General features: G+C 40.2%; 1 protein-coding gene across 1 annotated transcript in view; it reads left to right on the top strand.

Annotated features, from left to right (window-relative positions):
• brsk2a (BR serine/threonine kinase 2a) overlaps positions 1-27,978 on the top strand; it is a 567,398-nt gene that overhangs the window by 337,883 nt on the left and 201,537 nt on the right. The gene's annotated exons all lie outside the window — the stretch shown is intronic.

The raw sequence follows: 27,978 nt of genomic DNA, 5'->3' as shown, positions 1-27,978 counted from the left end.
AAATAAGATTACTTACTACCTGCTCACAATTAGACTCTTTCTGTAGGCGTTCCCTATAATTGGCCCCTCTGCTGGTTTCAGGAAGAGGGGCATGGAAAGGGCAGGGAGAGCTGGAATGTAGAGGGCCATGACCTGACCTGATAAACTATAATTGTCTTTCCTGGGACACATAGAGAGAGAGGAGTGGCTGTAATTGTTTAGAAATGAGGTGTTGAGAGGCGCACGTGAGGGTTTGATTTGCAAATTTAACCCAGTCGATTTGCAAATGGAAATGCCTCCATTTGGCTCCATGTCTGAAACTGTTGTATTAGAAAACCAGAGAGATAGAAACCAGAATCTTTGATTTTTCTGTTTAATATTTCTCCATCTCTCTCGATCTCAAGAGTTTCTCTTAGATTTTGTTTTATAGGGAAGATATAAAGGCCCCTGAAGCAACTACCAGGGCTGGTCACAATAACATTGGCTATATAACAGTAGAGTAGACATGACTGACATAATATGGTCATGGTCAAGCAGATGACACACACACACACACACACACACACACACACACACACACACACACACACACACACACACACACACACACACACACACACACACACACACACACACACACACACACACGCACATACAGTCTCTCTCTCTCGCTCTCCTCTCACACACACAAACTCTTTCTCTTCTCAATTCAATTCCAAGGGCTTTATTGGCATGAGAAACATATGTTTACATTGCCAAAGCAAGTGAAATAGAAAATAAACAAAAGTGAAATAAACAATACAAAATGAACAGTTAACATTATTCTCAGAAGTTTCAATGCAATAGACACATGTCAAATGTCATATTATTGCTATGTACAGTGTTATAATGATGTGCAAATAGTTAAAGTACAAAAGGGAAAATAAATAAACATAAATATGGGTTGTATTTACAATAGTGATTGTTCTTCACTGGTTGCCCTTTTCTTGTGGCAACAGGTAACAAATATTGCTGCTGTGATGGCACACTGTGATATTTCACCCAATAGATATGGGAGTTAATCAAATTGAATCAATTTTTTATTTATTTTAATTTTTAATTTTTATCAAATCAATTGAATTTGTTTTGGAATTCTTTGTGGGTCTGTGTAATACCAGATAAATACTGTATGTGTTTCTGATATGGTCATACATTTGGCAGGAAGTTATTATATGCAGCTCAGTTTCCACCTCATTTTGTGGGCAGTGCACATAGCCTGTTTTCTCTTGAGAGTCAGGTCTGCCTACGGTGGTCTCTCTCAATAGCAAGGCTATGCTCACTGAGTCTGTACATAGTCAAAGCTTTCCTTAATTTTGGGTCACTCACAGTGGTCAGGTGTTCTGCCACTGTGTACTCTCTGTCAAGGGCTAAATAGCATTCCAGTTTGCTCTGTTTTTTGGTAAACTCTTTCCAATATGTCAAGTATCTATCTTTTTGTTTTCTCATGTATGGTTGAATCTAATTGTGTTGCTGTTGCTGTCCTGGGGCTCTGTGGAGTCTGTTTGTCTTTGTGTTTGTAAACAGAGCCCCATGACCAGCTTGCTTAGTGGAATCTTCTCTAGGTTAATCTCTCTGTCGGTGATGGCTTTGTTATGAAAGGTTTGGGAATTGCTTCCTCTGAAGTGGTTGTAGAATTTAAAAGGTATTTTCTGGATTATGATAATTATTGTGTAACAGACAAATTCTGCTCTGCATGCATTATTTGGGGTTTTACGTTGTACACAGAGGATGCTTTTGCAGAATTCTGCATGCAGTATTAATTTGGTGTTTGTCCCATTTTGTGAGTTATTGGTTGGTGAGCAGACCACATACCTCACAACCATACAGGGCAATGGGTTCTATAACTGATTCAAGCATTTTTTTGCCAGATCCTAATTGGGATGTCAAATGTTATGTTTCTTTTGATGGTGTAGAAGGCCCTTCTTGTCTTGTCTCAGATCGTTCACAGCTTTGTGGGTGTTAACTGTGGTGCTGATGATTAGGCCGAGGTAGGTATAGTTTTTTGTGTGCTCTAGGGCAATGGTGTCTAGATGGAATTTTTATTTGTGGTCCTGGCAACTGGACCTTTTTTGGAACACCATTATTTTTTGTCTTACCGAGATTTAATGTCAGGACTCAGGTCTGGCAGAATCTGTGCAGAAGATATAGGTGCTGCTGTAGGCCCTCCTTGGTTGGGGACAGAAGCACCAGATCATCAGCAAACAGTAGACATTTGACTTCAGATTCTAGTAGGGTGAGGCCGGGTGTTGCAGACTGTTCTAGTGCCCTCGCCAATTTGTTGATATATATGTTGAAAAGGGTGCGGCTCAAGCTGCATCCCTGTCTCACCCCAAGACCCTGTGGAAACAAATGTGTGTGTCTTTTTGTTTGTGTACATGGATTTTATAATATCGTATGTTTTTCTCCCAACACTGCTTTCCATCAATTTCTATAGCGAACCCTCATGCCAAATCTGTGTCAAAAGCATGAGAAGACTTTGTCTTTGTTTTGCTATGTTTATTTGTCAATTCCTCAGTACATTGTTTTCACTGAGGAATGATGTTAAAGAGTTTAAGTATAGCCAATTGGAATTTGTGGTCTGTGTATTTTGTAATTTGTGTTTACTTGATAGCTACCTACACAAATAGCTAGCTAGAACAAAGTGTTAATAAGATTAAAAGTCGTTAAAAAGATTTAAACGCATGGGATGAAGGGTTTGTATTTTGTCCTTTAGTTCATTCAATGTAATTGTAGAATCCAGTGGTTCCTGGTAGTCTTTAATATTTGATTATAGGATTTGGAATTGACCATATATATGTTTTTGCTGATTGTTCTTTGTAATAGAGCCTAGAGTTTTGGATAGATAACTCTTCGTGTTGTTGTTTGTTTAGTGTGTTCCAATTTTCCCAGAAGTGGTTAGATTCTATGGATTCTTACATTGAGCTGTTTCTGACCATCTCTCTCTCTCACTCTGTCCGTCTCTGTCACATCAGCTCCTACTGAACTTTGAGTCTGCCAGTCCCTTTCGCCAGCTCCAAATGTCACCTTTTAATATTCTAATGTACTCCTGTCCCTACGGTGCGATTAGAACAGAATGTGACACTCCTGACCAGGTGTGTGTTACAACCTCCAGCTCCTCTAGCCCCCGTCACACACCTTCCACCCATCCCCAGGGTCCTGCCTATGACTTCATATGACTCTATGATTGGTCTTAGGGGTCTGGAGGTTTTGCTGACATAAGGAAATTAAGACTTAAGGGCAAAATGAAGGACAAAGGGGAAGAAAGGAAGACATTTCACTGTCAAGGTTGTAAATTATTGAAAAAGTGCTGTAAATGATTCTCCTTACACGGAGAACCATTTCTGTAGGGTATTCACGACACATCACAACAATACTTTTCTGTGGAAAGAGTGCATTGCTGAAATTAAAATGACAATCACTGTTTTACCCCATGGATAGTTTAATTCGTGTTTCCCTTTTTTAATATAATATTTTTGTAAGTGTTTTTTGGTTATTCAGACAGGATATAAAGGAGAGACAGATGAGGGAAGAAAGGCAGATGAGAAATTGTCAACCTAGACCGGGAAGCGAATCCTGGTCTCTGGCAAGGGGATAACATGTGGACTAGAGTCAGGCAGGGAACTTTCCTACCACATCTCTGTACTGTATATAGATGGAGAGGAGAATGAAAGGCCTATTGTAATTGCTTCTGTGTATGACTTGGTGTAAGTGAGAGTGGGAGAGTCTCTTAGTCATGTTGAATGACTGTGAGTAATTAAAGTATTGACTCACCACATATATGAATTGGAGAATGGATATTTTGACTGACAGACTGTGTGTGTCAGTGCTCTGGAGTGTGTAAGTGGGGTTTACTCTGTGACTAAGCAGATAAGGTCAATGTGAGATAGGGATGGGGAGTGAGTTTAAGACTGGCGTGTGTGTGTGTGTGTGTGTGTGTGTGTGTGTGTGTGTGTGTGTGTGTGTGTGTGTGTGTGTGTGTGTGTGTGTGTGTGTATGCTTGTATACTTACGTCCAAGTGTGTGCTCGCTTTCTTTTGTCCGGAGACGGCAGTTAACATTTGTGAAACTCGTCCAGCGTCTCCGATGCTGAGCTGAGAGGCCAGGGGGTGGAGAAGAAAAGGGGAAGGTTGCAGGGAGAATCCTGATGAAAATAGATTACACAGACACTTTGGTAGTAACACCATATCTGTGTGTGTGTGTGTGTGTGTGTGTATTATGTGCAATTGTACATTATCTCCTCTTCTCTACTTATTGCCTCTCATCTCCTCTCCTATCCTCTCATTCTCAGAAGACACAACATGTAGACAGTGTCAGAACCTCATTCTTTACACATGGCCATCCCCAAACTCAGTAGAGGAGAAGAGTAATCCGTAAACATGCAGACATTCACAATAGTGTGTTTTAAACATTGAACCGATACAGATCTTTTGCTCTGAACCAGTACACTGAAAACATTCTCTCTCTCCCCCCCACCCTCTCTCTCCCCCTCTCTCTCTCTAAAGTCCTCTGATGGGAAAAGAAAGGTTGTTTCTATCTCTCTCTCCTTCTCTCTTTCTCTTTCCCCCCTGTCCCTTTGCTCTTTTGCTTCCCCTCACTTCTGAGCTATGAACTATGTAGTGTGTGTTTGTGGGTATGTGGGTGTGTGTTTATGTGTTTGAACAGCAGGCCTTTATTGTGAGAGTGAGAAGGCTCGATCTCCAGTGATCTCCCTCTGAGTTTGGACTCCGATCACTTGTCTACCCATTATGGTAGATACGTATGTCATCTGTTCTGACTAATTCAAATATTGAAGTTGTAAAGACATGCACTAATAATTGACTAGCTAAATACTGCAATCAAATTAAAGCAATCAAGTAAAAAAAATGATTCCAATTGTTACATTTACATTTAACCTCTATGGGCTAGGTGGGACGCAAGCGTCCCACCCGTGGTGCACTCCATCAACAGCAGGTGCATTTCAAGAGCGGCAAATTTGAATCCAAATAAATGTCAAAATTCAAATTTTTCAAACATACAACTATTTTACACCCTTTGAAAGATAAACATCTCCTTAATCTAACCACGTTTTACGATTTCAAAAAGGTTTTACGGCGAAAGCATAAATTTAGAGTATGTTAGGACAGTACATTTACAAGAGTTGTGTGTAATGTTTTGTCAATTCAAAGACAGGGTCACCAAAACCATAAAACCAGCTAAAATGATGCACTAACCTTTTACAATCTCCATCAGATGACACCCCTAGGACATTATGTTAGACAATGCATGCATTTTTAGTTCTATCAAGTTCATATTTATATCCAAAAACAGCGTTTTACTATGGCATTGATGTTGAGGAAATCGTTTCCCTCCAATAACCGGCAGTCAAGTCAGCACCACAAATTAAATAATTAAAATTAGAAAACATTGGTAAAATATTATATTGTCATTTAAAGAATTATAGATTTACATCTCTTGAACGCAATCAACTTGCCAGATTTAAAAATAACCTTACTGGGAAATCACACTTTGCAATAATCTGAGCACTGCGCCCAGAAGAATACGCGTTGCGATACAGACTAGCCGTCATGTTGGGGAGATCTAAAATCGAAAATACTATGTAAATAATCCATTACCTTTGATTCTCTTCATCAGATGTCACTTCCAGGTATCACAGGTCCATAACGAATGTAGTTTTGTTCAAAAAAGCTCATCATTTATGTCCAAAAATCTCTGTCTTGTTAGCACATGATCTAAGCCCGCCGGACTTCACTTCATGAACGAGGGGAAAAAATATATTTACGTTTGTTCAAACATGTCAAACGTTGTATAGCATAAATCATTAGGGCCTTTTTAACCAGAACATGAATAATATTCAAGGTGGACGAATGCATACTCTTTTATAACGTATTGGAACGAGGGTACCCAACATGAACTCGCGCGCCAGGTGTCTAATGGGCCATCATCGTTCCATGGCTCTTGTTCGGTCAGATCTCCCTCCAGAAGACTCAAAACACTTTGTAAAGGCTGGTGACATCTAGTGGAAGCAATAGGAAGTGCCAAAATATTCCTCAGCCCCTGTGTTTTTCAATGGCATAGGTTTAAAGGTAATACAACACATCAGGTATCCACTTCCTGTCAGAAAATGTCTCAGGGTTTTGCCTGCCAAATGAGTTCTGTTATACTCACAGACACCATTCAAACAGTTTTAGAAACTTTAGAGTGTTTTCTATCCATATATAATAAGTATATGCATATTCTAGTTACTGGGTAGGATTAGTAACCAGATTAAATCAGGTACATTTTTTTATCCAGCCATGCAAATACTGCCCCCTAGCCCTAACAGGTTAACCTCTTACATCTAGACATTCTGCTAGCGGAACACCTGCTCCAATATCCAATGATAGGCGTGGCGCGAATTACAAATTCCTCAAAAATACAAAAACTTCCATTTTTCAAACATATGACTATTTCACAGCATTTTAAAGACAAGACTCTCCTTTATCTAACCACACTGTCCGATTTCAAAAAGGCTTTACAGCGAAAGCAAAACATTAGATTATGTCAGCAGAGTACCAAGCCAGAAATAATCAGACACCCATTTTTCAAGCTAGCATATAATGTCACAAAAACCCAGAAGACAGCTAAATGCAGCACTAACCTTTGATGATCTTCATCAGATGACACACCTAGGACATTATGTTATACAATACATGCATGTTTTGTTCAATCAAGTTCATATTTATATCAAAAAACAGCTTTTTACATTGGCGTGTGATGTTCAGAAATTATATTCCCACCGAAAACTTCCTGTGAATTTATTAAATTACTCATGATATACGTTGACAAAATACAGAATAATTATTTTAAGAATTATAGATACAGACCTCCTTTATGCAATCGCTATGTCAGATTTTAAAATAGCTTTTCGGCGAAAGCACATTTTGCAATATTCTGAGTACATAGCTCAGCCATCACGGCTAGCTAATTTGACACCCGCCAAGTTCGGGCTAACCTAAACTCAGAATTACTATTAGAAAAATTGGATTACATTTGCTGTTCTTCGTCAGAATGCACTCCCAGGACTGCTACTTCCACAACAAATGTTGTTTTTGTTCCAAATAATCCATAGTTATGTGCAAATACCCCCGTTTTGTTTGTGCGTTCACGTCACTATCCAAAGGGTAATGCGCGAGCGCATTTCGAGACAAAAAAATTCAAAATGTTCCTTTACCGTACCTAGAAGCATGTCAAACGCTGTTTAAAATCAATTTTTATGGTATTTTTCTCGTAAAATAGCGATAATATTCCAACCGGACAATGCTGTATTCATTCAAAAAGGAAGAGAAAAAAGGGCGAGGTCTCGTGAATGCGCATTTCCAATCTCTTAGCCACCAGGCAGTCCACTGACAAACTGTGCTCCTGTACTCTGCCCGGAGACAGGAGACGCGTAAATCCGCTTTCTGAATGCTTTAGAGAGCCAATGGAAGCCTTAGAAAGTGCTACATAACCCCACGGGCACTGTAGTTTCGATAGAGTAGCAAAGGGAGAACTACAAATTCGCAAACAGGCCACTTCCTGCATGGAATCTTCTCAGGTCTTTGCCTGCCATATGAGTTCTGTTATACTCAGACACCATTCAAACAGTTTTAGAAACTTCAGAGTGTTTTCTATCCAAATCTAATATGCATATTCTCGTTTCTGGGAAATAGTAGTAACCAGTTTAAATCGGGTACGTTTTTTTATCCGGCCGTGAAAATACTGCCCCCTAGCCCGGACAGGTTAACACTTTCTTGATTACTACATGATTGTGTTATTTCATAGTTTTGGTATCTTCACTATTATTATAAAATTTACAAAACATTAAAACAAAATAAAAAAACTTGAATGAGTAGGTGTTCTAAAACTTTTGACTGGTAGTGTATATATTTTCTGAGTTTTCTATATCTCCTAGATATAGGACAGACACTTCAATTTTTTTTTTATTGTGATCCATAGTATGACTATCTAAAAACAATTACATATAACAATTCCCCCCTCCCCTAACGTCTTAGACTGTCTTTCTCTCTCACTGTCTCTTTTTGTTGAGTGTTTTGGTCTGTTTGTTTTTGTGGAGCAGGAAATTTGAATGGGCGATTACTAATGTCAGTCATATTATTGCAGAACGAGAGAGGGAGAGGAGAAAGAATGAAAATAGGCAGAGAGTGAAAGGGAGAGAGGGAGGGGAGAGATAGAGACAGAACAGGAGAGGTAGAGAGAGTAGAGAGAGAGAGGTAAAGAGACAGAGAGACAGAAAGAGAGCGAGAGAGAGGTAAAGAGACAGAAAGAGAGAGAGTTAGAGGCAATCTGCAGAGACTGATATAATTGCCCCCTGAAGCAAATAATTGAAGGAGCTGAAGAGCTGCACATGCGAGATTGGAACATGAAGCATGCCCTCACACACCATAACACACAAGTGCACATGCACCCACAGGGGCTGGGGCGGCAGCGTAGCCTATTCGTTAGAGCGTTGGACTAGTAACCGAGAGGTTGCAAGATCAAATCCCCGAGCTGACAAGGTACAAATCTGTCATTCTGCCCCTGAACAAGGCAGTTAACCCACTGTTCCTAGGCCCTCATTGAAAATAAGAATTTGTTCTAAACTGACTTGCCTAGTTAAATAAAGGTTTAAAAAAATGTGTGTACTGAAGATCATTAAGTTATGAGGGGTGGATGTGCTTGTATCTACACCTGGAATTGTATGTGTATGTTTGGCACCTTGAAAGTGGTATGTGTTACAGATGATGTGTGTGGAGATGGAGCAGATATCTCTGTGCGTTGGTTTGTGTGTGTTCGAGAGAATGAGAGAGAGATATAAGACAGAAAAAACAGATAGTAAAAAGTGAAGGATGCATTGCAAAGCTTGAATATAAAAGCAGAGAGAATAGACATTGTATTGTGGGGGAGAGAGAGCACAATGCCATGGCTTTAGATGAATCACAGAGGGGTAATCTAGTTATCCAGACCAACATCTTTCCTCTTCTCCATCCCTCCCTTCCTTTTCTCCTAAATATTATAGATGGGCAATTCTCTCCCTCCATCACTGGGGAAGGGGGATACAAAAGAGGGCCAGGTGTTTGTGTGTGTGTGTGTTTATCTGCATATATGTGTGTATATGTCTGCAACTGTGTGTGTATGTGTGTGTGTGTGTCTGTTAATCCTTATGTGTCTGCATCTGCATGTGTGTGTGTGTGTGTGTAGGGGGGGGGGAGTGTGAGACACACAGTGATATAAATGGGTCTCATATGTTTCCAGTCTGAGCGTTGATCCATGGAGCTTTGTACGGAGCTCAGAAAAGAAGCCAGGGCTTAGGACACAGTTTGATCCTTACAGAGAACACAGCTCTCTCCCTCTGTCTCCCGTCCTCTCTCGCTCTCATAGTTTATTTTACCCCACACATTACCTTCCTGTCCCTCTCTGTCTTTCTTTTTCTCCTCTTTTGTCTTTCCATTTCCTTCCTTTTCTCTCTCCTCCCTATCTGCTTCACTTTGACTTTCTCCTCTTCTCTCTCTTTTTTCCTCTTTCTCATTTTCTCTCTCTTTCACTCTTCTCTGGATTTGTCTTTCTGTCTGATAATTCATTGCACTCCATCCATTGCATTGGATTTCTTCAAAGGTACTTTGGTTTCCTTATTATATTTTCACCTTGCTTTTTACCCTCCCTAAACGTTTCACTTATGCTGTAAATGCATTTTTTTTCCAGTAATAGGTTTCCATATGATCTAATTGAGAAATTTTCCCAAAACATTTAAAGGGTAGGTAGCATAAACATAAATACATGTAAAATATGGATTTGCATTAGTATATGCATCAAAAGTCCTGATGTAAAAAAATTCACTTGATCCCTTTTTTGCTGCAGCTTTCTGCCCCGCTTATTGCAGAATCATAAACCTATATTTTTTACTTGACAATTGTTTCTGGGGTTATCCATAAGATCTGGAAAAAGGCACAAGTCCTCCCCCTACACAAAGGCGGAGATCCTTCTGACTTGGATGTCTACCGTCCAAGCTATCCTGGTCAACTCTTAACGTATAACTTTTTTTATTTCACATTCTATTCTTAATGAGCACCAATCTGGTTTTAGACCTGGACATGGCACTGTGCTATATTGTTTTGACCATAAAAATAATTGTGCTGCCTTATTTATTGACCTGTTGAAAACATTTGATATGGCTGACCATTTTTTACTTGTTCAAAGATTGTCTGAAATAGACTGATCAGGCAGGCATCTTGCAATTGGTTCAAGAACTATCTAACAGACAGGACACAATGTGTGCTTACTGACGGTATCAAATCTAGTTTTACGAAGGTATGCCGCAGGGGGCGATTTTGGGCCATGTTCTCTTCACTTTATATACATTATATTGGTATATCAGTGAAAACCTGTAACATTCATCTCTACGCAGATTATACAGTTATTTGTATTTATTACGGATCCTGGCAGCAGCTACTCTTCCTGGGGTCCAGCAAAATGAAGGCAGTTTATACAATTTTAAAACATTGAAATCTGTAAATGTATTTCACAACACACTGTGTGCCCTCAGGCCCCTACTCCACCACTACCACATATCTACATTACTAAATCCATGTGTATGTATAGTGCGTATGTTATCGTGTGTGTGTGTGTGTGTGTGTGTGTGTGTGTGTGTGTGTGTGTGTGTGTGTGTATGCCTGTGTCTGGGCCAATGATTGTGTTGCTACACAGTCCCCGCTGTTCCATAAGGTTTTTTAAATCTAATTTTACTTGATGTTTCCACGTAGTCATGGCTCTATGTAGTACTGTGTGCCTCCCATAGTCTGTTCTGGATTTAGGGACTGTGAAGAGACCTCTTGTGGCATGTCTTGTGGGGTATGCATGGGTGTCCGAGCTGTGTGCCAGTAGTTTAGACAGCTTGGTGCATTCAACATGTAAATACCTCTCATAAATAAAAGTAGTGATGAAGTCAATCTCTCCTCCACTTTCTGCCAGGAGAGATTGACATGCATATTATTAATATTAGCTCTCTGTGTACATCCAAGGGCCAGCCGTGCTGCCCTGCTCTGAGCCAATTGCAATTTCCCTTTTTGTGGCACCTGACCACACGACTGAACAGTAATCAAGGTGCGACAACACTAGGGCCTGTAGGACCTGCCTTGTTGATAGTGTTGTTAAGAAGGCAGAGCATCTCTTTATTATAGACAGACTTCTGCCCATCTTAGCTACTACTAAATCAATGTTTTGACCATGACAGTTTACAATCTAGTGTTACTCCTAGCGGTTTAGTCATCTCAACTTGCTCAATTTCCACACTATTTAATACAAGATTTAGTTGAGGTTTAGTGAGTGTTTTGTTCCAAATAGAATGCTTTTAGTTTTAGAAATATTTAGGGCTAACTTATTCCTTGCCACCCACTCTGAAACTAACTGCAGCTCTTTCTTGAGTGTTGCAGTCATTTCAGCCGCTGTAGCAGCTGACGTGTATAGTGTTGAGTCATTCGCATACATAGAAACTCTGGCTTTACTCAAAGTCAGTGGCATGTCATTAGTAAAAATTTTAAAAAGCAAGGGGCCTAAACAGCTACCCTAGGGAAGTCCTGATTCTAACTCGATTATATTTGATAGGCTTCCGTTAAAGAACACCCTCCGTGTTCTGTTAGACAAGTACCTCTTTATCCACATTATAGCAGGGGGTGTAAAGCCATAACGCATATGTTTTTCCAGCAGTAGACTATGATCAATAATGATAAAAGCTGCACACAAGACAGCCCCCACAATCATTTTATCACCAATTTCTCCTTTGCCCCCTCAGTACAGCAAGCCGTTCATGATCTTCAGCATGGTTTTGACTCAATTGACTCAAAATTCACTTACTGATCTTAAACTAGTGTTAAATGATAATAAAACCACATTTATGTTGTTCTCTAGGTCTCGTAATATTGACCCTGAGGACCTGCATATTTGAACATTGAAGGAAGCCCAAATTCAGCAACTTTCCCATTGTAAGTACTTGGGTATTTGGATTGACAATATGCTCTTTTTTAATACACACATTGAAAAATTGGCAAAAATGTTGAGAATTAAGGTTGGTTTCTTTTAAAGAAATAAAGCATGCCTCTCTTTGGAAGTAGAAGGACATTTGTTCAAGCAACTCTTCGCAGTACTTGATTATGGTGATATAATCAACAGTACATGCATGCAGCAGCCTCTGCTTTAAAACCTTTAGGTTCAGTCTATCATTCAGCACTGCATTTTATCACTTGTGACAATTTTTGTACACATCACTGCATTTTGTATAGTGCTGTTGGCTGGGAGTCTCTGACTACCAGAAGGGCCCAGCACTGGCTACTTTTTGTATATACAGTGCATTCGGAAAGTATTCAGACCTTGACTTTTTCCACATTTTGTTACGTTACAGCCTCATAAATCTACACACATCACCATAATGACAAAGCAAAAACAGGTTATTATAAATACAAAAAAATATATAATTTGCACTCATGATTAGTGGTTTCAATTTCATTTTCAGCCAAATACTTTTTGAATATTGTTACAAATAAACTTGCAAGGTTGCTAGTCAACTAGCCTGCTAACAATAGCCCTACTAGCCAGCTAATGTTAGGCTAGCACTGAATGAGTCAGCCAGTAGCTATCAACAAGTAAAGTTTTGGAAATACATAACGCCATCTAGCCAGTTATCAAAGAATGTTAGTTATGTGCAGTTATCTAAACCAACAAGCTAGCCAGCCAGCTAACGTTAGCTATTTAGCCAACTAGCTATTAGCCTAGCAATCCTAGCCAACCACCACGGTTATGGTTGACAAGCTAGAGCCCAACTACTGGAGACCAACTAACGAGAGCAGACACTTACAGTTGGATGGTTGTGGCTCATCCTAAGATAAAACTTTTGAAAGAGTGCAGGCTGAGTTAGCTATGAGCTAGCTACCGAGCTAGCATATGAACTCAATAGCAAAGAGTAGATCCTCCAAATGATGTTGAGAAATAGTGCATTGTGGGTAGTTTAGAAGTTATCTGGAAATAAGTTAATTAATATGTAATAACCCCAAAACATTATTATGTTTGTACTTCTAGGATTATGGAGTTTTTCAGGATATAAAGAAACGGAATAGAGCTAAGCACAGGCAAAATCCTAGAGGAAAACCTGTGTGACGGCTCAATCACTCTCGCTCTATCTCTCTCTCTTTGTCAATTTTTCAATTTAAGGGGCTTCATTGGCTTGGGAAACATATGTTTACATTGAAATAAACAATACAACATTTACAGTAAACATTACACTCACAAAAGTTCCAAAAGAATAAAGACATTTCAAATGTCATTATGTCTATATACAGTGTTGTAATGATGTGCAAATAGCTAAAGTACAAAAGGGAAAATAAATAAACATTAATATAGGTTGTATTTACAATGGTGTTTGTTCTTCATTGGTTGCCCTTTTCTTGTGACAACAGTTCACAAATCGTACTGCTGTGATCACACCCTCTTAAGCTTTAGCCCCACCCATCTCGTTTCGCTCTCGGAGCACACACGTGACGCTCTGGCCGATGATTTGTTTACCTCTGGATAACATGAAAACAGCCAAACTGGCCCTGCTGGCAACAATTTTTTTGCAGACGTTTACTGACACAGGCCATATTCAACAGGAGTTGTACACACGTAAACAACAATGAACAAAGTGCCAACAATGCCTAACATTAGGCTCTAACTAGAAAAGCAAACAGCTCTGGGAAACTAATAATAACATCTGCTAGGGAGCCAGCCAGCTAACGTTAGCTAGCTAGCTAACAGTACACTTTAGCTTAAGACATATAGCTAGTTAGGTAAACAATGAACCTAGCTAGGTAAACAACGTTTAAGACTACACACGTCACGTAATGTTAGCTGACGAGCCAGCCAGCTAATGTTAGCTAGTTAAACAACAATGCCTAACGGTAGGCTCTAACTAGAAAAGCAAACGGCTCTGGGAAACAAATCATATCATCAGCTAGGGAGCCAGACAGCTGACAGTACACTTTAGCTTGAAATTAAACCACATTCTGTCAAAATTAGAAATGTGTTATATCTGAAAATGTAGCTAGCTAACGCTAGACTATCTTACCTGTATACATCAACATGCATCATGGATGCGTCTCCCTGTCAGGAAAACCATACCACGGTTGCCCTTAGTTTGAAGATGTAATCCGGAGACAGGCGTTTTCTCCATCTCTTTAGCTATCATACTCTAATTCCATTGATTTCAAAACTTGATCTTCCAGAAAATGGATAGCAACACTTATGCAGCTCCACTACACAATACATAAAAAAAGCCACGTTTCAGAGGATTCCCAACACAGACTGACTAGCTCAAGTAGACAGATGCCTTCAATATGGCAGACCAATCCAAACTCCTCTCTCAGGATGTCCAGCTCACTCATTATCTCAGACAATCATGGCTAGTGGGAAGGTTGCTTAACCAACAAGGCTCATAATTTAACTATTTTATTCGTATTAACAGATGGCATACAAGTTTGTATTAAGGCACATGAAAGTTCACAAGTTCGATAAGGCATTTCTGCTAAAAAAACGTCTCTCCTGTGAAGTCGTGACTTGCGATATACGCCTAGTTTCCTGAATTGGGTCATAAATGGTCATACATTTGGAAGGAGGTTAGGAAGTACAGCTCAGTTTCCACCTCATTTTGTGGGCATTGTGCACATAGCCTGTCTTCTCTTGAGAGCCATGTCTGCCTTTTGGGTCAGTCACAGTGGTCAGGTATTCTGCCACTGTGTACTCTCTGTTTAAACCTGTTATGGCTTGATCCCGTTAGCGGGATCGATATGACGACAGCCAGTGAAAGTGCAGGGCGGCAAATTCAAAACAACAAAAATCGCAAAATTAAAATTCCTCAAACATACAAGTATTATACACCATTTTAAAGCTTTACTTCTTGTTAATCCAGCCACAGTGTCTGATTTCAGAAAGGCTTTACAGCGAAAGCAAACCATATGATTATGTTAGGTCAGCGCCTACACACACAAAAACACAGCCATTTTCCAGCCAAAGAGAGGAGTCACAAAAAGCAGAAAGAGGGAAAATGAATCACTAACCTTTGATGATCTTCATCAGATGACACTCATATGACTTCATGTTACACAATACATGTATGTTTTGTTCGATAAAGTTCAGATTTATATCCAATAATCTCAGTTTCCATTGGCGCGTTATGTTCAGTAATCTTTTGCCTCCAAAAACATCCAGTGATTTTGCAGAGAGCCACATCAATTTACAGAAATACTCACCATAAATGTTCATGAAAATACAAGTGTTATACATGGAACTTTAGATACATTTCTCCTTAATGCAACCGCTGTGTCAGATTTCAAAAAAGCTTTACCGAAAAAGCAATAATCTGAGTACGGCGCTCAGACACAAAAACATGCCATACAATATATCCGCCATGTTGGAGTCAACAATAGTCAGAAATAGCATTATAAATATTCACTTACCTTTAATGATCTTCATCAGAATGCACTCCCAGGAATCCCAGGTCCACAATAAATGTTTGTTTTGTTTGATAAAGTCCATCCTTTATGTCCAAATTCCTCCTTTTTGTTCGCGCCTTCAGTTCACAAATCCAAATTCAGGACGCACATGTCAGACGAAAACACAAAAATGTCCATTACAGTTCGTAGAAACATGTCAAACAATGTATAGAATCAATCTTTAGGATGTTTTTATCGTAAATCCGCAATAAAGTTTCAACCGGAGAAATCCTTTGACTTCAGAAATGCAATGGAACTGAGGTACCTCTCACGTGAGTGCGCATGCCTGAGGCTCATGCCCTGCTGGCAGTGTTCTGACTCCAGGAGCTCTTATTCATCCCCACTTCACAGTAGAAGCCTCAAACAAGGTTCTAAAGATTGTTGACATCTAGTGGAAGCCTTAGGAAGTGCAACATGACCCCACAGACACTGTAGTTTGAATAGGGAATTAATTGAAGTCCTACAGACCACATCCTGTTTGGATTTATTCTCAGGTTTTTGCCTGCCATATGAGTTCTGTTATACTCACAGACATCATTCAAACAGTTTTAGAAACTTCAGTGTTTTCTATCCAAATCTACTAATAATATGCATATCTTAGTTTCTGGGAGTGAGTAGCAGGCAGTTAACTCTGGGCACGTCAGTCATCCAAGCTACTCAATACTGCCACCATCCATAAGAGGTTAAAACTTGTCAGGGATAGCTCCCTTTTTTTCATTTTTTGCCTGAAATGACATACCCAAATCTAACTGCCTGTAGCTCAGGCCCAGAAGCAAGGATATGCATATTCTTGGTACCATTTGAAAGGAAACACTTTGAAGTTTGTGTAAATGTTAATTAAATGTAGGAGAATATAACACAATAGATCTGGTAGCAGAAAATACAAAGAAAAGAACAACCGTTTTTATTTGTTTTTCTACCACCATCTTTGAAATGCTACAGAAAGGTCCCATGTCTAGCCATCCCTCTGGTAATTCTGATGGTGTCAACAAGATGGCAGCAGTGTATGTGCAACATTTCAGACGGATAACTTGAAGTATGAGCAAACTACACAACATTTAGTGTGAAGTCACCCAGGTACAACTTCTGCCGAAGTCGATGCCCCTCCTTGCTTGGGTGATGCTCGGTGGTCGACGTCACCGGTCTTCTAGCCATCATTGATCAGTTTTTCATTTTCCATTGGTCTTGTCTTGTTTTCCTACACACCTGTTTCCAATCCCATTAATTACATGCTGTGTATTTAACCCACTGTTTCCACTCATGTCCTTGTCGGTGATTGTTTTGTGATGTTATGTTACGTGTGTATTTGTATCGGTGTGCGACGGGTATGTTACCCATTTTATTTTGTACTTTGGTTTTGGAGTTTGTTTTTTAATTAAATACTCCAGATTAACCAATATGGTTTCTCCTGTGCCTGACTTCCCTGCCACCTACATACACGAATATGACAGTACATTTGGGAAAATCGTGAAGGAGACATTTACATTCATATTACATTTTTCTGCAAGAATATAATCAAATCTGTATACTTGGACTTTGACTTAGCTTTTCCAGTATTAGTAGCCATATTATAAGTTCAACATTTGCAAAACAACCAGTTTTCATAACTTCATAACTCTCGATATACTTATAATTTTTGTCCAAAAGGAAAAGGCTGGCTGTCACACAAGGTTAGCAGCTACATTTTGTGACAGGTACGGGGTACTCCCCTAAAGATACTCCCGTAAAGCACAACTCATTGGCTATCTAGCTAGCTTTGCTTGACCCCGATTGGTGCTTATTTGACAAAGTTACAGTCGATCAAGTGAAGACCGCCCGCGTCATTGGCATGCCATGAAGGCGTCACTCTCTGACCACATTTGGTGTCCTATATGATATACTACACCCCTAATGATATAGTGAAGTCTGGTTATGTTCTAGGATCTCTGAGGAATGCATACAAATGTGATTTGACTGGTTAAAACAATGTTTAGGGTTAGATTTTCACAGATTCCTTTCTTTGCAAATTGAACGAGTGGAAATACAAAATTGATTGTGCATGCTATATGGACCTTTTTAAGATATGAAAAAGGATTTTATCTAAGAAAACAACTATTCATGTTATCTCTGGGACCCTTCAGATGATAAATCAGAGCAAGATTTCAGAATGTAAGTACACATTTCACCTTCAGAGGTGAATTTATCAAACCTATCACGTTGAAAAAAGTGTTTTGTTGTTAGGAACTCTCCTCAAACAATAGCATGGCATTTTTTCGCAGTAATAGCGAAATGTGGTAAACTGGACAGTGCAGTTATATTAACAAGAACTTAAGCTTTCAGCCGATAGAAGACACTTATATGTACCAACATTTGTTGTTTCTGTAAAATCTGTGATCGTGACACAAGGCGCTGCTTGATTTACAACTGTCCCCTTGACGGGACGCTTATCCCTAAGAAGTTTTAAGGGCCAAATAGCATTCTAGTTTGCTCATTTTTTTTTGTAAATTCTTTCCAATGTGTCAAGTAATTATCTTTTTGTTTTCTCATGATTGAGTTGGGTCTAATTGTGTTGCTGTCCTGGGGCTCTCTGGGGTCTGTTTGTATTTTTGAGCCCCAGGACTAGCTGGCTCTTTAGGTGATGGCTTTGTTATGGAAGGTTTGGTAATCGCTTCCTTTTAGGTGGTTGTAGAATTGAACAGCTCTTTTCTGGATATTAATTATTAGGAGGCATCGGGCCTTCTGAGTGGCACAGTGGTCAAAGGCACATTGCAGTGCTAGCTGTGCCACTAGAGATTCTGGGTTCGAGTCCAAGCTCTGTCGCAGCCGGCCGCAACCAGGAGACCCATGGGGCAGCGCACAATTGGCCCAGCGTCATCTGGGTTAGGGGAGGGCTTGGCCAGCAGGGATGTCCTTGTCCCATCGCGCACTAGCGACTCCTGTGGCAGGCCGGGTGCAGTGTACGCTGACACGGTCACCGGGTGTACGGTGTTTCCTCCGACACATTTGAGCGGCTGGCTTCCGGGTTAAATGGGCATTGTGTCAAAAAGCAAATACTGATGCTCCAGATACTCAACTAGTCTAAAGAAGGCCAGTTGTATTGCTTCTTTAATCAGCACAACAGTTTTCAGCTGTGCTAACATAATTGCAAAAGGGTTTTCTAATGATCAATTACCCTTTTAAAATTATAAACTTGGATTAGGTAATACAACGTGTCATTGGAAAACAGGAGTGACGGTTGCTGATAATGGGCCTCTGTATGCCTATGTAGATATTCCATTAAAAAATCAGCTGTTTCCAGCTACAATAGTCATTTACAACATTAACAATGTCTACACTGTATTTCTGATCAATTTGATATTATTTTAATGGACAACAAAATGTTATTTTCTTCCAAATTCAAGGACATTTCTAAGTGAACCCAAACGTTTGAATGGTAGCATATGTTGAAGAGGGTGGGGCTTAAGCTGCATCCCTGTCTCTGTGGAAAGAAATGTGTGTGTTTTTTGCCATTTTACATGGATTTTTTTATATTGTACGTTTTTCCCAAAACACAACTTTCCTTCAATTTCTGTAGTTGACCCTCATTTCAAATTGAGTCAAAAGCTTTTTTGAAATCAACAAAGCATGAGAAGACTTTGCCTTTGTTTCTGTTTGTTTGTTTGTCAATTGTGAAGGGTGAATACGTGGTCTGTAGTATGGTAATTTGGTAAAAAGCCAATTTGACATTTTCTCAGTACATTGTTTTCGCTGAGGAAATGTACGAGTCTGCTGTTAATGATAATGCAGAGGATTTTCTAAAGGTTGCTGTTGACGCATATCCCCCAGTATTTCTTGGGGTTAAATTTGTCTCCACTTTTGTGGGTTGGGGTGATCAGTCCTTGGTTCCAAATATTGGGGAAGATGCCAGAGCTGAGGATGATGTGAAAGAGTTTAAGTATAGCCAATTGGAATTTGTGGTCTGTATATTTTAGCATTTCATTTAGGATGCCATCAACCCCACAGGCCTTTTGGTGATCGAGAATTTATATTTTGTCCTATAGTTCATTCAATGTAATTGGAGAATCCAGTGGGTTCTGGTAGTCTGTAATAGTTCATTCTAAGATTTGTATTTGATCGCGCATATGTTTTTGCTGTTTGTTCTATGTTATAGTGCCAAAAAGATTGGAGAAGTGGTTTATACATACATCTCCGTTTTGGATAGATAACACTTTGTGTTGTTGCTTGTTAAGAGTTTTCCAATTTTCCCAAAAGTGGTTAGATTCTATGGATTCTTTATTTACATTGAGATGATATCTAACATGCAGTTCCTGCTTTTTCCGTATTGTAATTCTGTATTGTTTCAGTGATTAGCCTACGCCTTCACTATGGTGAAAGTTTTCTGGGTCTCTATGTTTTTGGTTGGATAGGTTTCTCAATTTCTTTCTTAGGTTTTTGCATTATTCATCAAACCATTGTTCTTATTTTAAGTTTGTCTGCTTGACATTTCTAGATTTGATAGGGAAGCTGAGAGGTCTAATATACTGTTTAGGTTTTCTAGTGCCAAGTTTACGCCTTCACTAATACAGTGAAACCTTTTGTCTAGGAAATTGTGTAGAAGGGACTGAATTTGTTTTTCCTAAGTGTTTTTTGGTAGATTTCTACTATTTTCCTTCCATCTATAGAATTTCTTAATATTATTCAGTTCCTTTGGCTTTGATGCCCCATGATTAAGCATAGCCCTGTTCAAGTAGACTGATTTTGCTGTGATCTGACACCCCTAAGAGACTCTGGGTTGAGGTCAGTGATAAAGTAATCTACACTAGTACTGCTAAGAGATGAGCTATAGGTGTACCTACCGTGTCTCTCTCTGTCTCTCTCTCGCTCACTCTCTCCATACAACAGCCCTATCTCTCCATCTCTCTGTCCAACAGCTCTCCCTGTCTTCAAAGCAACCACCACTCTCCCTCTCTTTTTCTCTCTCTCTTTGTCACCCCCAGTCAGGTGAGTCGAGCCTATATGCAGAGATCAAAGGATCAAAGGGAGCGCAACAACGGCCATGTGTCAGATGAAACTCTGCAATTCTCTCTCTGTGTGTGTGTGTGTGTGTGTGTGTGTGTGTGTGTGTGTGTGTGTGTGTGTGCGCGCACGTGCGTGCGCACGTGCGTGCGGATGTCATAGTAGCGTCACCGCAGCTACACACAGAAGTCTAAGTTAGCTTATCACTATGATGCCACTGGTAGCAACAGGTTGAAACACAGAGAGAGAGGGAGAAGGAAAAACAACAGAGAGATAGAGAAACAGAGCAAGAAGCAGAAAGAGACTGATAGATATGCAATGAAACAGACAGACAGACAGACAGACAGACAGACAGACAGACAGACAGACAGACAGACAGACAGACAGACAGACAGACAGACAGACAGACAGACAGACAGACAGACAGACAGACAGACAGACAGACAGACAGACAGACAGACAGACAGACAGACAGACAGACAGACAGACAGATAGACAGAGAGAGATATAGATAGACAGAGAGAGATATAGATAGACAGAGATATACTGTAGCCAGAAATGTTTCTGCTACAGCCCAACTGGTGTGTGTGTGTGTGTGTGTGTGTGTGTGGTGTGTGCGCACGTGCCATAATTTCATGGCTGAAGGCCTTTGGCACCTGTTTAGGGATGGGTGTCATGGTTGATTGATCCAACCACTACAACATGTGTCTGATAGCTCTGTTCATGTCCTGGGGATGCAGAGCTCTGCTATGTGTGTCAGACAGACGGACTGCTGTAACCAATGGAGACAGATGGATGAGGGCAACACTGACAGTGTCAAGGACAAAGAGATAAAGTTTTTTTTTTTAACTGTCGGAAATGTTTCATGTACAGCCTCAGGTTCTCTCAAAATCACACTGTCTCCACCAGTATCTCCCTAAGAAAAACATGTTTATGTGATGTTACTGTACCGAATTAGATAGCTAGATGCATCTTTTGGGGTGGTCCTGGTCACAAAATGCTGTCGATCACCTAGTTAGCTAGCATTAGCATCTACATAAAAACACTACCATCTCAACAATCTGCATATTTAGATTTGGCAAGCTAAAGTTAGCTAGTTGAAATAAAAGCACTGCACATCTTGTTGGGTTTAAGGAAGAGTAGCTACATGATGTTATCGTTAGATTCCTTTGTGTACAAAACAGTCTGAATACAGAAGATGTTAGCTAGCTAACTGTTTAAGTAGCCTTGTTAGCTAACTTGAACATTGAAAACACTTAGGTTAGCAGCTAACATAGCTAGCAGGCTAAAAACGTAACTCAACACTTACTGTACCTAACGTTACCAGTCCATGAGAATCGTGGCCATTTTGGCGCCACTCCTCCACCTTTCAAAATTAATTCCACTGTTTATCCACTTCATAGATGCATCATTAGCAGTCTTTTCTCTCTTCTTTTTCTCTCTTTGGGTCGAGTTGATTCAGATCCAAGAACAGAGAATGATGTTTGTTGGCTTCATCTGCTCTGTTTGTTTCTGGTGGCTGTATCTGTCACACGCTGATCTGTTTCACTTGTCTTTGTGCTTGTCTCCACCCCCCACCAATTGTCTCCCATCTTCCCCCATTATCCCCTTTGTATTTCTGTGTTTTCCGTTTGTCTTTTGCCAGTTCATCTTGTCCCGTAAAGTCCTACCAGCCTGTTCCCGTGTTTCCTGTGCTCTAGTTTTTGTTTTTCCAAGTCTTCCCAGTTCTGGCCATTCTGCCTCTCCTGACCCTGATCCTGCCTGCCATCCTGTACCTGCCTGACTCTGATTTAGATTACGACTCTTTGCCTGCCATGACCTACCGATTGCCTGCCGTCCGGTACCTGCCTGACTCTGATTTGGATTACGACTCTTTGCCTGCCTTGACTTACCTTTTGCCTGCCCTTGTAATATAATAATCTCTGAGACTTGTACTATCCGCCTCCTGTGTCTGCATCTGGGCTTAGTCTGAGCCGAGATAGTAACGTTAGGTTGCAAGTGAGTTTTACTTCCTCTCCAGCTCTGGAGCAGCAAGGTCATTCGAGTAGGCGTGATTAGCGCAAAGACACTCCTAACCCAGAAGACCAGCCCAAGGGAGCTCAGGGCTCAACCCCCTTGTTATCATAAAAAATGTAAACACCACACAGGAAGTGGGGCGGCATAGAGTCACCCACAACCTGCTGATTTCTGCTGTAAGGATGTTGTTGATCTTCTGAGTATTTATTTGCCTTTGATGTTTGTATGCTTGACAGTGAAGGAGGGCATGATCTGTGGTTTCTGCTGCTGGACAGTTGGGACATGAGCCTATTCACAGACGATGATATATTATTATATTATTATTTCTGATCATCTTGATTGTCTTTTGTAGTTGAAGTGAAACCAGTGGGAGGATAGAAAGTAAATGCCATCCCTTTTCCCCTTCTGTCCATTCCTTTTGCAATTTGTCGGTGATACTGATTCTGGTGTGTGATTACAGTGCCTGTAATCAAATCAAATCAAATCAAATGTATTTATATAGCCCTTCGTACATCAGCTGATATCTCAAAGTGCTGTTCAGAAACCCAGCCAAAAACCCCAAACAGCAAGCAATGCAGGTGTAGAAGCACGGTGGCTAGGAAAAACTCCCTAGAAAGGCCAAAACCTATGAAGAAACCTAGAGAGGAACCAGGCTATGAGGGGTGGCCAGTCCTCTTCTGGCTGTGCCGGGTGGAGATTATAACAGGACATGGCCAAGATGTTCAAATGTTCATAAATGACCAGCATGGTCAAATAATAATAATCACAGTTGTCGAGGGTGCAACAAGTCAGCACCTCAAGAGTAAATGTCAGTTGGCTTTTCATAGCCAATCATTGAGAGTATCTCTACCGCTCCTGCTGTCTCTAGAGAGTTGAAAACAGCAGGTCTGGGACAGGTAGCACGTCCGGTGAACAGGTCAGGGTTCCATAGCCGCAGGCAGAACAGTTGAAACTGGAGCAGCAGCACGGCCAGGTGGACTGGGGACAGCAAGGAGTCATCATGTCAGGTAGTCCTGAGGCATGGTCCTAAGGCTCAGGTCCTCCGAGAGAGAGAGAAAGAAAGAAAGAAAGAAAGAAAGAAAGAAAGAAAGAAAGAAAGAAAGAAAGAAAGAAAGAAAGAAAGAAAGAAAGAAAGAAAGAAAGAAAGAATTAGAGAGAGCATACTTAACCTCTCTAGGGAAGGTGGGACGAAATCGCCAGTGGAATCCTGTGGCGCGTTATTCAAATACCTTAGAAATGCTATTACTTCAATTTCTCAAACATATGACTATTTTACACCATTTTAAAGACAAGACTCTCGTTAATCTAAACACACTGTCCAATTTCAAAAAGGCTTTACAACGAAAGCAAAACATTAGATTATGTCAGCAGAGTACCCAGCCAGAAATAATCAGACACCCATTTTTCAAGCTAGCATATAATGTCACATAAACCCAAACCACAGCTAAATGCAGCACTAACCTTTGATGATCTTCATCACCTAGGACATTATGTTATACAATACATGCATGTTTTGTTCAATCAAGTTCATATTTATATCAAAAACCAGCTTTTTACATTAGCATGTGACGTTCAGAACTAGCATACCCACCGCAAACTTCCGGTGAATTTACTAAATTACTCACGATAAACGTTCACAAAAAAGATAACAATTATTTTAAGAATTATAGATACAGAACTCCTCTATGCACTCGCTATGTCCGATTTTAAAATAGCTTTTCGGTGAAAGCACATTTTGCAATATTCTCAGTAGATAGCCCAGCCATCACGGCTAGCCAGTTAGACACCGACCAAGTTTAGCCCTGACCAAACTCCGATTTACTATTACAAAAGTTTGATTACCTTTGTTGTCTTCGTCAGAATGCACTCCCAGGACTGCTACTTCAATAACAAATGTTGGTTTGGTCCAAAATAATCCATCGTTATATCCAAATAGCGGCGTTTTGTTCGTGCGTTCAAGACGCTATCCGAAGTGTAAATAAGGGTCACGAGCATGGCGCAATTCGTGACAAAAGATTTCTAAATATTCCATTACCGTACTTCGAAGCATGTCAACCGCTGTTTAAAATCCATTTTTATGCCATTTTTCTCGTAAAAAAGCGATAATATTCCGACCGGGAATCTGCTTTTAGGTAAACAGACGAAAGAAAACAAAGCATTCTGTCGACGCGGGCACGCGCCTGAGTCTCACAGTACTGTAACCAGCCACTACCCAAACGCGCTACTTTTTTTCAACCAGAGCCTGCAAAGCCACGATTCAGCTTTTTGCCGCCTTCTGAGAGCCCATGGGAGCCGTAGGAAGTGTCACGTAACAGCAGAGATCCTCTGTAATGGATAGAGATAATCAAGAAGGGGAAGAAATTGTCAGACAGGCCACTTCCTGCATGGAATCTTCTCAGGTTTTGGCCTGCCAAATGAGTTCTGTTATACTCACAGACACCATTCAAACAGTTTTAAAAACTTTGGAGTGTTTTCTATCCAAAGATAATAATTATATGCATATTCTAGTTTCTGGGCAGGAGTAATAATCAGATTAAATCGGGTACGTTTTTTTATCCGGCTGTGAAAATACTGCCCCCTAGCCCTAACAGGTTAAAGACAAGACTCTCCTTTATCTAACCACATTGTCCGATTTCAAAAAGGCTTTACAACGAAAGCAAAACATTAGATTATGTCAGGAGAGTACCCAGCCAGAAATAATCACACACCCATTTTTCAAGCTAGCATATAATGTCACAAAAAACAAAACCACAGCTAAATGCAGCACTAACCTTTGATGATCTTCATCAGATGACTCTCCTAGGACATTATGTTATACAATACATGCATGTTTTGTTCAATCAAGTTCATATTTATATCAAAAACCAGCTTTTTACATTAGCATGTGAAGTTCAGAACTAGCATACCCACCGCAAACTTCCGGTGAATTTACTAAATTACTCACGATAAACGTTCACAAAAAAACATAACAATTATTTTAAGAATTATAGATACAGAACTCCTTTATGCAATCGCGGTGTCCGATTTTCAAATAGCTTTTCGGTGAAAGCACATTTTGCAATATTCTGAGTAGATAGCCCAGCCATCATGGCTAGCTATTTTGACACCCACCAAGTTTGGCACTCACCAAACTCAGATTTACTATAAGAAAAATTGGATTACCTTTGCTGTTCTTCATCAGAATGCACTCCCAGGACTTCTACCTCAACACCCAATGTTGTTTTGGTTCCAAATAATCCATAGTTGTCACGTCCTGACCAGTATAAGGGTTATTTATTTTTGTAGTTTGGTTAGGACGTGGCAGAGGGTATTTTGTTTATGTGGTTCGGGGTGGAGTTTTATGTAGTAGGGTGTTTGATTTATTATTTCCGGGTTTTGGTCTATGTTCTATGTTTTGTATTTCTATGTTCTTTCTGGTTTGTTGTATTTCTATGTTTAGGTTGATGGGGGTTGGACTCTCAATTGGAGGCAGGTGCTTTCTCGTTGCCTCTGATTGAGAGTCCTATATATGGGCAATTGTTTGGTTTGGTGTTGTGGGAGATTGTTTCCTGTTTTGCTGAGTGTGCCTGACAAGACTGTTTTGTTGTTCGTGAGGTCTTCAGTTTGTTATTTTGGTCTTCTCTTGATTTAAAATAAATTAACCTCTATGGGACCGGCGGGACGAATTCGTCCCACCTACGTAACAGCCACTGCCAGCCTGTGGCGCGATTTTCAAAATCTTCAAAATCCTATTACTTCAATTTCTCAAACATATGACTATTTTACAGCCATTTAAAGATAAGACTCTCGTTAATCTAACCACACTGTCCGATTTCAAAAAGGCTTTACAACGAAAGCAAAACATTAGATTATGTCAGCAGAGTACCAAGCCAGAAATAATCAGACACCCATTTTTCAAGCCAGCATATAATGTCACCAAAACCCAGAAGACAGCTAAATGCAGCACTCACCTTTGATGATCTTCATCAGATGACAACCCTAGGACATTATGTTATACAATACATGCATGTTTTGTTCAATCAAGTTCATATTTATATCAAAAACCAGCTTTTTACATTAGCATGTGACGTTCAGAACTAGCATACCCCCCGCAAACTTACGGGGAATTCGCTAACATTTTACTAAATTACTCACGATAAACGTTCACAAAAAGCATAACAATTATTTTAAGAATTATAGATACAGACCTCCTCTATGCACTCGATATGTCCGATTTTAAAATAGCTTTTTGGTGAAAGCACATTTTGCAATATTCTAAGTACATAGCCCAGGCATCACGGGCTCGCTATTTAGACACCCGGCAAGTTTAGCACTCACCATAATCATATTTACTATTATAAAAATGTCATTACCTTTTGTTGTCTTCGTCAGAATGCACACCCAGGACGTCTACTTCAATAACAAATGTTGGTTTGGTCCAAAATAATCCATCGTTATATCCGAATAGCGGCGTTTTGTTCGTGCGTTCCAGACACTATCCGAAATAGTAAAGAAGTGTCGCGCGCTTGGCGCAATTCCTGACAATAAAATTCAAAGTATTCCATTGCCGTACGTCGAAGCATGTCAACCGCTGTTTAAAATCAATTTTTACGTCATTTTTCTCGTAGAAAAGCGATAATATTCCGACAGGGAATCTCCTTTTCGGCAAACAGAGGAAAAAATCCCAAAGGCGGGGGCGGTCGGGGTCACGCGCATAAGCTAGTGTCTCTTGATGGGCCACTTGAGAAAGGCGATAATGTGTTTCAGCCTGGGGCTGGAATGACGACATTCTCTTTTTTCCCGGGCTATGAGAGCCTATGGAAGACGTGGGAAGTGTCACGTTAGAGCAGAGATCCTTAGTAAATGATAGAGATGGCAAAGAAGTTCCAGAAATGGTCAGACAGGCCACTTCCTGTAAAGGAATCTCTCAGGTTTTGACCTGCCATTTGAGTTCTGTTATACTCACAGACACCATTCAAACAGTTTTAGAAAATTTAGGGTGTTTTCTATCCATATGTAATAAGTATATGCATATTCTAGTTACTGAGTAGGAGTGGTAACCAGATTAAATCGGGTATGTTTTTTATCCAGCCGTGTCAATGCTGCCCCCTAGCCCTAACAGGTTAACAAGATGAGCATCCACATTCCTGCTGCGTTTTGCTCCTCTATCCCGACGACAACCGTGACAATAGTTATATCCAAATAGCTGTGGTTTCTTCTTGCGTTCAAGACACTATCCGAAGGGTGACGCGCCGGCGAATATCGTGACAAAAAATGTCAAAATATTCCATTACCGTACTTCGAAGCATGTCAAACGCTGTTTAAATGAACTTTTTATGAGATTTTTCTCGTAAAATAGCGATAATATTCAGACCGGGAGACCTTGTTTTCATTCAAACACTGAAAATAGAAAATGGAGTCTTCACATGCACGCGCGCACCCGTGTCATTGTTCTCAGAACG

Source organism: Salmo salar, chromosome ssa10 (assembly GCF_905237065.1).
Source record: "Salmo salar chromosome ssa10, Ssal_v3.1, whole genome shotgun sequence".
NCBI classification, from domain to species: Eukaryota; Metazoa; Chordata; class Actinopteri; order Salmoniformes; family Salmonidae; genus Salmo; species Salmo salar.
Note: the sequence above shows the minus strand (reverse complement) of the source record. Positions and strands in the feature narration are given on the sequence as shown.